Source organism: Montipora foliosa, chromosome 1 (genome assembly GCF_036669935.1).
Source record: "Montipora foliosa isolate CH-2021 chromosome 1, ASM3666993v2, whole genome shotgun sequence".
Taxonomy (NCBI): Eukaryota; Metazoa; Cnidaria; class Anthozoa; order Scleractinia; family Acroporidae; genus Montipora; species Montipora foliosa.
In genome coordinates this window covers 34873496-34884696 of record NC_090869.1, presented here as the reverse complement: position 1 = coordinate 34884696, position 11201 = coordinate 34873496, and positions in this window count along the sequence as shown.

Genomic DNA, 11201 nt, shown 5'->3' with positions numbered 1-11201 from the left:
GCTATGGTAAGTATCTTTATTCCTTAACCGTTTACCCGTGAAAGATGCCGTGGGAAAATTAAACTTAAAGGGAATTTTAAGGCACCAATCATTTTAAAGTGGTAGCTTTTGTAACAAAAAAGAAATAGAAAGACAATTTCTTGTGCTGGCGCAATTTGTCAGCAAATCGAAAGGAAAAACATGAAAACAGTTTTTGATGAGTGTGTTTTAGTTAGTAGGAGAGGGGAGAACTGGTTAACAAACTATAGGAACAGATCTCGAAAAGTGCCTTTTATTCGAAATGCAACCTGACTTACCTTTAACTTAAGTTGTAAATGCTATTAAAAGTGGTCCTTTAACTTACGCAGCTGACTTGACTCATTTGGATTACCTTTTTTTATTATTCCTGGATGACAGCGCAAGACAGTATAAAAAAAAATCTTTAGAGGCAGTTCCTCTGTATACACTATGGAGCTTAAGCACGCACGTTTTTGAGACGCCGACAGCAACCGGAAGAGAACATTGCGCGTGCCAGGGCAGTGGCGTCTCCCAGGTTTTTATATATATCATCTCTAATGGAGAAAAGATACTTAGTAATGTAAATGTGGTTCTGTGAAGATAAGTTAAAAAGGAAAACAACTCACTTCCGGTTGCCGTCCGCGTCTCGAAAACGCGCATGCTTAAGCTCCCTAATACCAACTGTAACACCTCGCAGGCAAATGTCAAATAATAAATCAATACATCAACTCCAGAATACCAATCAACACACTTCTAAGGTCAACCCAAACGCTGTAGCTTCACTAGCGCGTGCACTCGAATGAGCGGGTGACGCATAAGTAAATGCTGACCTTGTAACCCCCTAATTTTTCCTGATTTTACAACTTTACTCGTTTATATCTCTGCTTCCGGATGATGATCATTTTTTTTCATTTTTGCATGTTAGCTTAGATTAATTTTAAATGTTTGTTAGAGACATTAAAAAAACTGATTTTTCCGAAAAACTGGCATATAGATTTTGTTGAATTTTAAATATTTTAGAGACAATTTCTAACATAATCTGGTAACGCTGAAGGGGAAAATTTCACCGTCCTGTTTCTTTAAAAAATACAACATATGTTGATTTTAAAGCTCAAAGAAATGCCTTATATCGTTGCCATGGTAACGTTATTTTGGAGGAAAGTATAATGTGAGAAATCTACGATGGGTACTTAATACCCTGGCCAAACTTCGTCTGGATATGATTACCATAACTGTATCTAAGGACAGAATATGTTTATTTGTTTGAAAAAAGGAGAAACTGTTTCGAGTCTCCTTAAATTCAAACAGTGTCATTGACACTAAAAATGCACACCTCCCCTTAGTCGGCAAAAAATGAAATGAGTGGCGAAGTTTGCAAGATCAGAAGAAAAGTACTGAAGAAGAGCAGATAAGGTAAAATAAACTACGGTAGATAAAAATTAGCATTAATCTTTTGAAGTTTGATGAGTAGACAAAAGAATGTGGTAATACTGTGGAAAGTAAACTATAGGTAAGGATAAAGCTAAGGTTAAATAGCTCATATACTGATTATCTTTAAATGGTGAAGGGGTGCAACTATGCGAAAAAAAGAAAATATGAAAAATAGATAAGACAAAATTGGAAGAGAGCAGCGAAAAAAAATTTTGCAATGCAGTTACGTCAGTTTGGCATAGAAAGGAAAAATAAACAGGAATGAAAAGGGTTGAATCAAAAGAGAAAGAACAAGTTAATAATAATAATAATAATAATAATAATAATAATAATAATAATAATGGTAGCTTTATTGCTGTATCAGTTTGTTAATACATGAGCAGATAAATATAATAAATATAATTTCTGAAACTACATAAAAATGATGATAAAGGGTGAAATACAATCATATCACTTACAATCAAAATCAACTATTTAAATACTATCTTAACAGATAAAAAAGGATAGCAATAAGAAATACAATATTTAATTTACCATGCACCTATGACTTAATTTGTTCGATTTTAGCAAAAAACTATTAATGAGTTTAGAAAAAAAAAAAAAGAAAAATTATTAATGAGTTTAGAGATAAAGTATTAGAAATACTAAAGAAAAAAATATCTTTTCATTACAAAATTCCTTATTATTAATTGAGATAAGGGGTTTTGTGATTTCAGAAAGATATAAAATAAAATTGTGAATCCAAGTAAGTTGAATCAAGTTAAGGTGCCTTGGGACAAGTGCAAGGGAATTTGAAATAATGGTGCCAAACCATAAGGGAAGTTCAACGTTTCCATTTTTTTTCCAGAAATTGAATTTACCATGAATTTAGAGATAAGTAAATAAGAGAGCGGTTCAGAATATTCCACCAAATCGTGGAACTTATTTTCTGCTTCCAAAAGTTATTATTAAGTGGAGTGTGAGTTCAAGTGGGCAATATTTGGATATCTTTCTTATTTACTTAATCCTCTTCGTGTGTGTCCGCCCATAAGGCCGTTTTTCAACAATGTGAGTGAACAATTCCGGTTCCCTGTGCTAAAATAACACAGAATGTCAGTTTGTGTAACATGTTTTCGAGCAAGACAAAGAAATAAAATCTTGACGAGTATATTGCCAAACGTGAGAATGATTTATACTTAGCTGCCTTAACTCAAAGTGAAGAGATTTTGTGTAACTTTGTATATGCAGATGATTGTTGCAAGGCATTAATACGAGTGATATTAATCCTTAATAACGGAAAAAATTGCGATTACCTGTTTATAAAATAGAGGGCAAAATATTCTTTTAGTAAGAAGGTAAAAACGCATGCTAATGCGCAATTACAGTGGATGCCACTTCGGTGTACAGTTCGCGGCAATGAACGGTGAAATGCACGAATCAGATAAATAGGCCTTTTGCGAAAATTAGAGAGACTGGTCACTAATGTTAGTGCGTTCTTTCTCCTTTTACGGCACCTATCGGTGCATTTTGCGATTATTATCTTTTAGGAGCAGATATTATGGTATGATACCTGGTGGAGGGTTTATTTTTATTAATTTACCTTTTTTCGAAGGCAGTTAATTCTGACAGGGAGATTGTACTCCGGAGTGAATTTGTTAATCCATGTTTGTGGGAAGTTGCTGTCTTAATGGCAAACAGGGGATTTACTGTGCAAGATTTGTTTGAGCCCCTGGGAGTAAAAGTGATCATAATTTTCTAAAGGGCAGAGACGATTTTGCAAAGGGAGAAACTGTTGTAAATCAACACCTTGCAATGTTTGGTTCTGACGATGAGGTCATTGCCTCAGCAGAAAACAAAGGACCTGCATCTTAGTTCCAGTCTCTTTCTAGGGTAAGACTAGTGAGAAGATGTATGGGTTGAGAACCAGGCCCCTTTCAGGAAGGTGGATGAGAATGAGAGAAAGTGGTATTTTGGGAAACCACTTGACGTTGTGTTACCTGAAAAAGTCTCAGTTCTCGTGTACATGTAAAATTGGTGATGAGGATGGGATCCTAAACGTACTTTGAGAAAACACATGGCTGCATTCATTGGTAATATGGGAAATTTTAAAGTCAGAGAAGTTTAGTAATTATGCCTGCAGATTTTAAGCCTGTGTGGCGGCGAATGGCATCAAAGACAAAAAAGGAAGTAAATGTTTTCTCCCAGTGGTTGGTGGAGATGTTTGTAAACTGCTGAAGAATTTGTGTGATCCAGAAAATCCGAATTTGAAGACGTTCGCCTGCTCTTTTTGGACTACGTCCCAAGTATAAAGCGAGAGTGTATCCGAATTCGCCGTTGGTTGAACAAATTGGTTTCAGTGTGTAACTTTGGTCAATTCTTTCGTCAAGCCCTTAGAGATAGAATGGTTTCCAGATTGCACCCGAAAATACCTGGAACTCACTGTTACCTTTTCTAGGTAAGAGACCTGACTTATGAAGTTGCACATGAGAAATGTGTGGCAGATGAAATGGCAGGCAAAGCAAACAAAGAGTGCATTGAAGAGTTGGGCTAGTGGTGAGGTCAACAATGTTCAATATGTTTCCCATCTTGAGATAAAGGAACAGCTCTTATGGGTTAAAAAGTAAAGTGCAGAGTGATGGAATTGCAGACAAGTGTCGATTGCGTGAAGTATGCAGCATTGATCAAAGTCATGTAAATTAAAGAATGCCATCTGTCATCATTGCCAAAAGAGAGGTTATATTAGTTCCGTGTGTAGGGCTCGAATTGGACCGTCAAAATTAGACCATGAGGTGAAAAAAATGACCAAACTAGACAAGAGAAAATTTGTGGAGAGGCTGGCGGATGAGGGAGAAGAAGCTGCTGGTAGACAAGATCTGAAGACCCTATATAGAATTAACAAAATGATAAATAATGGCTTTAAAAACTACGATGTCCCTGGAAAAGACATAGCTGGCAATATTCTTTCGAAAGAAGCAGAAAAGCTTGCACGCTGGAAGGAACATTTTGACAGTTTTCTAAATAGGCCAGAACCTAAACAGGTAGCTGAGATTCCACCGGAGGAGGAGGACTTGGATATCTGCATAGATCCACCTACCATGGAAGAGGTGAAAGCTGACATCAAAGCGATGAAGAGCTGGAAGGCAGGTGGAGCAGATGGAATGACAGCAGAAATGCTCAAGGCTCAAGGAACTGAAACACTACGCCTTTTGATGTGCATATTCAGAGAGATATGGGAGAGCGAGACGACTCCTGAAGCGTGGAAGTCATTGTCAACTTACCCAAAAAGTGTGATTTGGGTGACTGCAACTCTGCTCCCCATTACCATCAAGGTCTTCAGCAAGACCATCCATACAAGACTGGCTGAAACACTGGATGAGTATATTAGGCAAGAAAAGGCAGGTTTCCGCCCTGGACGCTCGTGCTCTGACCTCATCTTCACCCTGAGGCAAATTCTAGAGCAGAGTAAACAATGGAATGCTCCCCTGTATGCCAACTTTATTCACTTTGAGAAGGCGTTTGACAGCATTCACCGAGATACCCTGTGGAAGATATTAGGGCAATATGGGATTTCATCAAACCTGGTAAATGTCATGAAGATGCTTTACAGTGACTTCAAGTCGCAGGGTATTTGCAACGCAGCGCTTACAGACGCCTTCCGCGTGACCACGGGTGTGAAACAAGGTTGTATTCTCTCCCCCTTTCTGTTTATCTTAGGGATCGACTGGATTCTGAAACAAGTGACTAGTAGTGGAAGAAGAAGGACTAGATGGAAATTGACCAGTGTCTTGGAAGACCTTGGTTATGCAGATGATATTTTGCTGCTTACCCACCGACACCAGGACATGCAGGCAAGACCAATGCCTTGGCAACTACAGCAGGAGACTTAGGCCTGAAGATCGACTGAAATGGATTGGTCATGTGCTGCGCATGCTACCAGCAGCACTACCACGAGTTGCACTCAGGTGGACCCCTGATGGCCGTAGAAAGAGAGGCAGATCGAAAGAAACATGGGGGAGGACAGTGGAGAAAGAGATGAAGGAGAACAGTTGGACATGGGCACACCTGGAACGACGAATACCCGACAAAAGCCAATGGCGTACTTTGACCGAGGCCCTATGTGTTTCGAAACACGAAGAGGACTAGGAGAGAGAGAGAGAGAGTGTGAGAGATAAAGAGAGAGAGAGAGAGAGAGAGAGAGAGAGAGAGAGAGAGAGAGAGAGAGAGAGAGAGAGAGAGAGAGAGAGAGAGAGAGAGAGCTAGACGTATTTGTAACCAAAATATGGCACTTCCGTAACGTAAATGGCACTCATGTAACTCGTATGACACTTAAGTAACTTGGCACTTTGGTAACAATGGCACTTAAGTAACATGAAGCGGCGCTTTGGTATCACTGTGGCACTTAAGTAACATTTATGGCACTTTTGTAACCACTTATCAAGATGTCATTTTTGGCACTTCTGTAACTAATTCCTTATTTTCACTATTTTCCTTAACAAATCCAATAGGTATTGTTACAGTTTCAAATTTCATTTAAAAGAGAAAAGTTTCCTAACCCAACCCTTACCTCGTAGTCTCGTATTCTCGCGTCCTAAAGTTATTAATATTAAAATATTGTGCGCTACACCACTTGGCTGAGCATTTTGAAGCAGGGTTTCATTGGTGGTGTGTGAATCCGGTAAAAAATCCAAGCAATCGCTGATTACGAAATTAACTTTGAAAAAAACTTTAAAATGTGAACTTTACTGCAAAACATATTGCTTCTTTTGTCATGTTGTTTGGTGGATAAACATGCACCCTAGATGCAAGCCTGAAAATGGGATGACTAAGTCTTACATATTTTTTTCTCTTGATCATTGTTACAAATGTACTTTAAATACATTTCAAGCCCGATTTGTTTTTATAAGCATCAATCCATGCATAAAATCCAAGCATCTTTTTTTTCACGACCGAGTCAGAAGGGGAGTGGGTTTATTCCTGTTTTGACGTCACAAACTGATTTACATTGCATTAACTCTTTGTAAAAATGCATGCAACGTAGATTGTGACGTCAAAACAGGAAAAGACCCACTCCCCTTCTGACTCGGTCGTGAAGGTTATCTGGGTTATTGTTACTGAAAACCTTTTTTTTTTTGTTTGCACTCGTAATTATAGGTCTTGTGCCATTTTCTTAGTCTAGGAGAGTAACTCTTGATGCTGAAGTCTAAGAGCAGAGATCTTAAGACCACCCACAATGCCCTTCGGGGCCTGCCCGTTTGCGTTCTTTTCCTTCTGTCTCTAAACAGCTGAAAATGGAATCTCACGAACAAGTCGTCATTTACATTAATCTGAAATGCTAAAATGGTAACTATTTAATGCTACTTACATGAACTAATGTCAAACGAAAACGGTGTGTTTCATACCTTTGGTCATCATTCTCAGATGAGGAAACCTTTCCAAAGTTAACAGCGTCGGACGTTTGCCTACTTTTGAAGGGTAATTGAAGGCGAAATGAAGGATTTTTTTGTTGCACAAGTGCAAGTCATTACGGATTAAAAGCGATTTTAGAGTCATGTAGCAGCTCTCATAACGTATAACGTGATTGGTTTGCAGCCCTAGCCAAAAACAAAGACTAAACAATTGAAACAATGACCTAGACTTAAAAACAATAGAAGCTGCTTACAATACCAAACAATAGCAGCTTACGAGAGCTGCTACACTACTGGATTTTAGGACATATGACTCCTATTATTGTTGTTGTTGTCCATTCTTCAATGTCTAAGATGACCATGGCTTCGAGTCAAAGGGAAGAGCGGTGGATGTGGGTCTGGAGGTAACTGGCGAGGCCAATCCGGGCCCTGAAGGATCGCTCACACGTAGGACACGTGTGAGTGGGTGCTGTTCGGACAGCAGGCTTTCGTTGCGCCTCGGTGATGCGTCTTGCTTCGGCTGCATAACTACTTTGGAAGTCGGCTGTCTGACACTCTGACCACATGGCCTGCCCACCTAACGTGGACTTTCTGCAGGTTGCTGTAGACTCTGCAAAGGCCAGCCCTTTCCAGAACCTCCGTGACTTTGTCCTGCCATCAGGTGTGGAGAGGTCTGCTGAGATGTAGAAGTGGTTGAACTGTTTAGCGTGTCTGCTGTAGACAATCCAAGTCTCGCAGGCACAAAGGAAGGTGGTTAGGACCACTGCATAGTCGACCTTCAGCTTGGTGGTAAGTCTGAGTTTTCTCCATCCCCAGATGTTCAGAGTTTATCAAAAGCAGTACTGGCCTTGCCGGGCAATCCTGTTGTTGACTTCAGCGTCTATGTTCACTGCACGAGAAAGTGTACTACTCAGGTAGATGAAGTTTTCGACTGCCTGGAGGTCATCCCTTCACCTTTATGCGTGGCTCCTGGTATGTCTTTCCTAGTGCAGCCTGGTACATAACATCGGCCTTCTTGTAGCTGATGTTCAGTCCAAAATGGTCGCAGGCTTGTGCGAAGCAGTCCATTTCATGCTGCATCTTCTGCTCTGCACTGGCGTTGAGTGCACAGTCATCAGCAAAGAAGAGTCTTTGATCACAGTCTCTTTCACCTTTGTAACAACCTGCGGGCATCTGAGGTTGAACGATTTAGCTACAGTCCTTTAGGAGATGGGGATTCCATTTCGCTTTCACGGAAGGCATCTGTCAGTATTAAAGACGCTAATACCAGCATGATTAATGAAAGTGCACTCTTGAAGGCCAGGCGCAATTTACTAGTAAATAAAGCTTGATTCAAACCATTCTATTTAGCGCCTGATATCATGACATCATCTGGTAAGGACCGGTTAGTGTATATTCCTACTTGTAAAGTAAACACAAGGTAGGAAACAATTCAATTCTAGTTCTTGTCATTTCGCTCATATGCAATCCTTTTATCAAATTTTATTTTCGGCCTTTTCAGCACTTTGAATTAAGAAAAACTAGAAACATGCCAAGTGGTTAAACTGAAGCCCTAATTAATACTAAGAGCCAAATTCAGCCCAAGTAAGGACTTCCTGAAATGTAAGACGAATATCAGCGTACGCAGCTTTTTGTGCGTCGTTTTGAAGGCCTGGTACCGAAAATACGGTTCCAGTAGTTGTCTAAGGCCTTTAAGCTGCTATTCACAAAAGAAACGACTAACAATAATAATTATAATAATAATCTTAATAAGTAATGGTTAATCTTTCTGTTGGCATTTAAAAATTAATCTGTAAAATTAAAAATCAAGACCACATTGGTACACTGTAGCTTAAATCTGGGCGTGGCCGGTAACATGTGGCCTTCCTTTACCTTGACACACCCTTGTCAATTACACATGTCAAAAGCACCTGTTGTCATCTTTAAATATTTAAATTTTGTAATTGCACTTTAACTATTCCTGATTTTTTGAAAAGGAATCCTGCCATAATTAGTGCATCTTACCGTCCATAATGCAGCACTCTCTGCTCACATAAGCCCACCACTTAATTTGCACAAACTATTGCCCAAGTAACCCGTGCTGGAACTGCGACAATGGCGAGTGAGACAGCCATGAGCCAATGCTGAGACCAAAAAAAACTTCCCCGGCTTAAAACACACCCCTAAAGGCAATACCCAAATAAAGGTAACGGTGGCTCTTGCTGCGAATTATATACAATTAAAAATTCGCAATGCAGCTTAAACGTTAAAAATCTACTCTTAAAAGGCTACTTTCAAATGGGTTTCAACCCCAATAAAGAAAGGAAACTCAAGATATGGTTCATTGAAAGACTTCAGAAATTTGCGGTGTCACGTGCGTACATGCGGCAGGTAATTGCAAATTAAATTATTCGCAGACCCAAGACAATGCAAGGCACAAGCTTAGAACTCACACATAATAAAACATGGACTATGTCTTACCATCAAATGAAATTTCATTCCTATTGAATTAATTCAAGTGGAATGGTGCCCAAGCAAAAGTCTGAACCAAAAACACATTTGCCATTTCTGAACGCGAAAATGGTGGGTTCGGGAAAATGGCCATAAAAGCCCTTAAACATGAGATATCGATAAAGAAATTTAGGGACGAACAGACCTTGAATAGGGCTATAAACCGGGTAAATTTTAGGTTCCTACAAGAAATAACAAAAGCGCAATGGTTATATTACCTTTGCAAACGGCAACATGGCCTTAAACTTACTTGCCGAATTGGACTTCAGTTAACATCGATCATAAAAAGTACACGCTTTTACGGCATATTCTTTCAGCGTTCAAAACAGCGATTGTTAAATTATGGTGGCAAGAGGGTGAACGGGGTGAACTTTATTAATGACGGAAATATCTATCGGTTGCCAGTAAAATTGGTTTTTACCACTTAAATCTGATCGTTACCACCACGTGTGGCACATCTGTAACATTTCATGCTAAAGAGCGCAATAAAAAGACGGGAAATTATCGAATCAACCCCAAAACTGGGCAGAACATTGAAACTATCATAAACAAGCAGTGCAACGCTTAATTCCTCATTTCCAACGTTTTTGAGGGGGTCAAATTTGATAGGAGACAAAAGGTTACAAAAGTGGTGACAATACGTCTAGAGAGAGAGAGAGAGAGAGAGAGTCAGATTGAGGTGGGTATTTGCTACCATTAACGGGTATTTCCTACGGTAGCAAATACGCATTGAGTATTTTCTACCGTAGTAAATACTCACTGTGAGTATTTGCTACCATAAGTGAGTATTTGCTACACGTAGCAAATACTCAAAGTGGGTAATTACTACTAGAAATGGGTATTTGCGACTGGTAGCAAATATCCATACCCAGAATTGCTACCAGAGGTGAGTGTTTGCTCCAAGTAGCAGATTAAAATGAATTTCGGAGTTGTCAGAATGTAAGATCTCCTCAAATCGAGAGTTTTATGCTTCGCGCCTTCAATTTTAAATAAACACCGAAGACATTTTTGTTTTGTTTTCTGGTACAGCTTTCATGTCAGTAAATGAGAAGTAAATTAAATGTATATGGTCTAAGTCTGTTCACCCCAGCTTTAATACTTAACCTGTGTACTAACAATACAACGTTTAAGGACATTTATACATGCCAGTGCGTTGGAAGTAGGACGACATAGTAACAATGATGATGATGATGATGGTGACAATGAAGATGATAATGATTGTAACAATATTCGTATAACACCCACACGCGAAAAAGATTACAACATTTAGCATTTAACTTTTTTTTTTGGGGGGGGGGGGGGGGGGGGACAACTGCAGGGATATCAGGGTCAGGCTTCCGGCTTATTCCAAAGAGTGAAATCGTTGTCTTCGGGTTTTTGATCTGCAGACGCCAGCGAAGTGGCTTGGCTTTTTGCAGTACAGACATTTCTGACCACGTACTGGGCATGTAAAGGTCCTTCCAACGTAACAAAGTAAGACTTAAAACTAGTTTACGAAAGAGAAAGACAAAATGTTTACACCCGAAAAAAAGAAGGAACACAAAAAAAATAATTATTATTTTGGGAGTTCAAAGTACGTTACTTCTCGGATCGACCCTCTGATGTGGCCAACTGTCATCAAATCATTGCATATAAGCACAAATTGATAGTTTATCGCCGAAAACTGAACGTGGGTACTTGCAACGAAAGTGAGTATTTGCTACAAAATACGTTTTTGTAAATAAATGGAAAATAAGTCAATAAATCGAATTAATCGAAAACGGATGCAATTCCTCTTTCAAAGCGCAGACCCTATGCGCAAAAATTGCTTTATAAACGACTAAAAAATAATTTTTTTGAAAGAAAAACATTTCCGAACCTTCTAAAAAAATTTACCTCGCAAAGAGTAAAAAATATTTC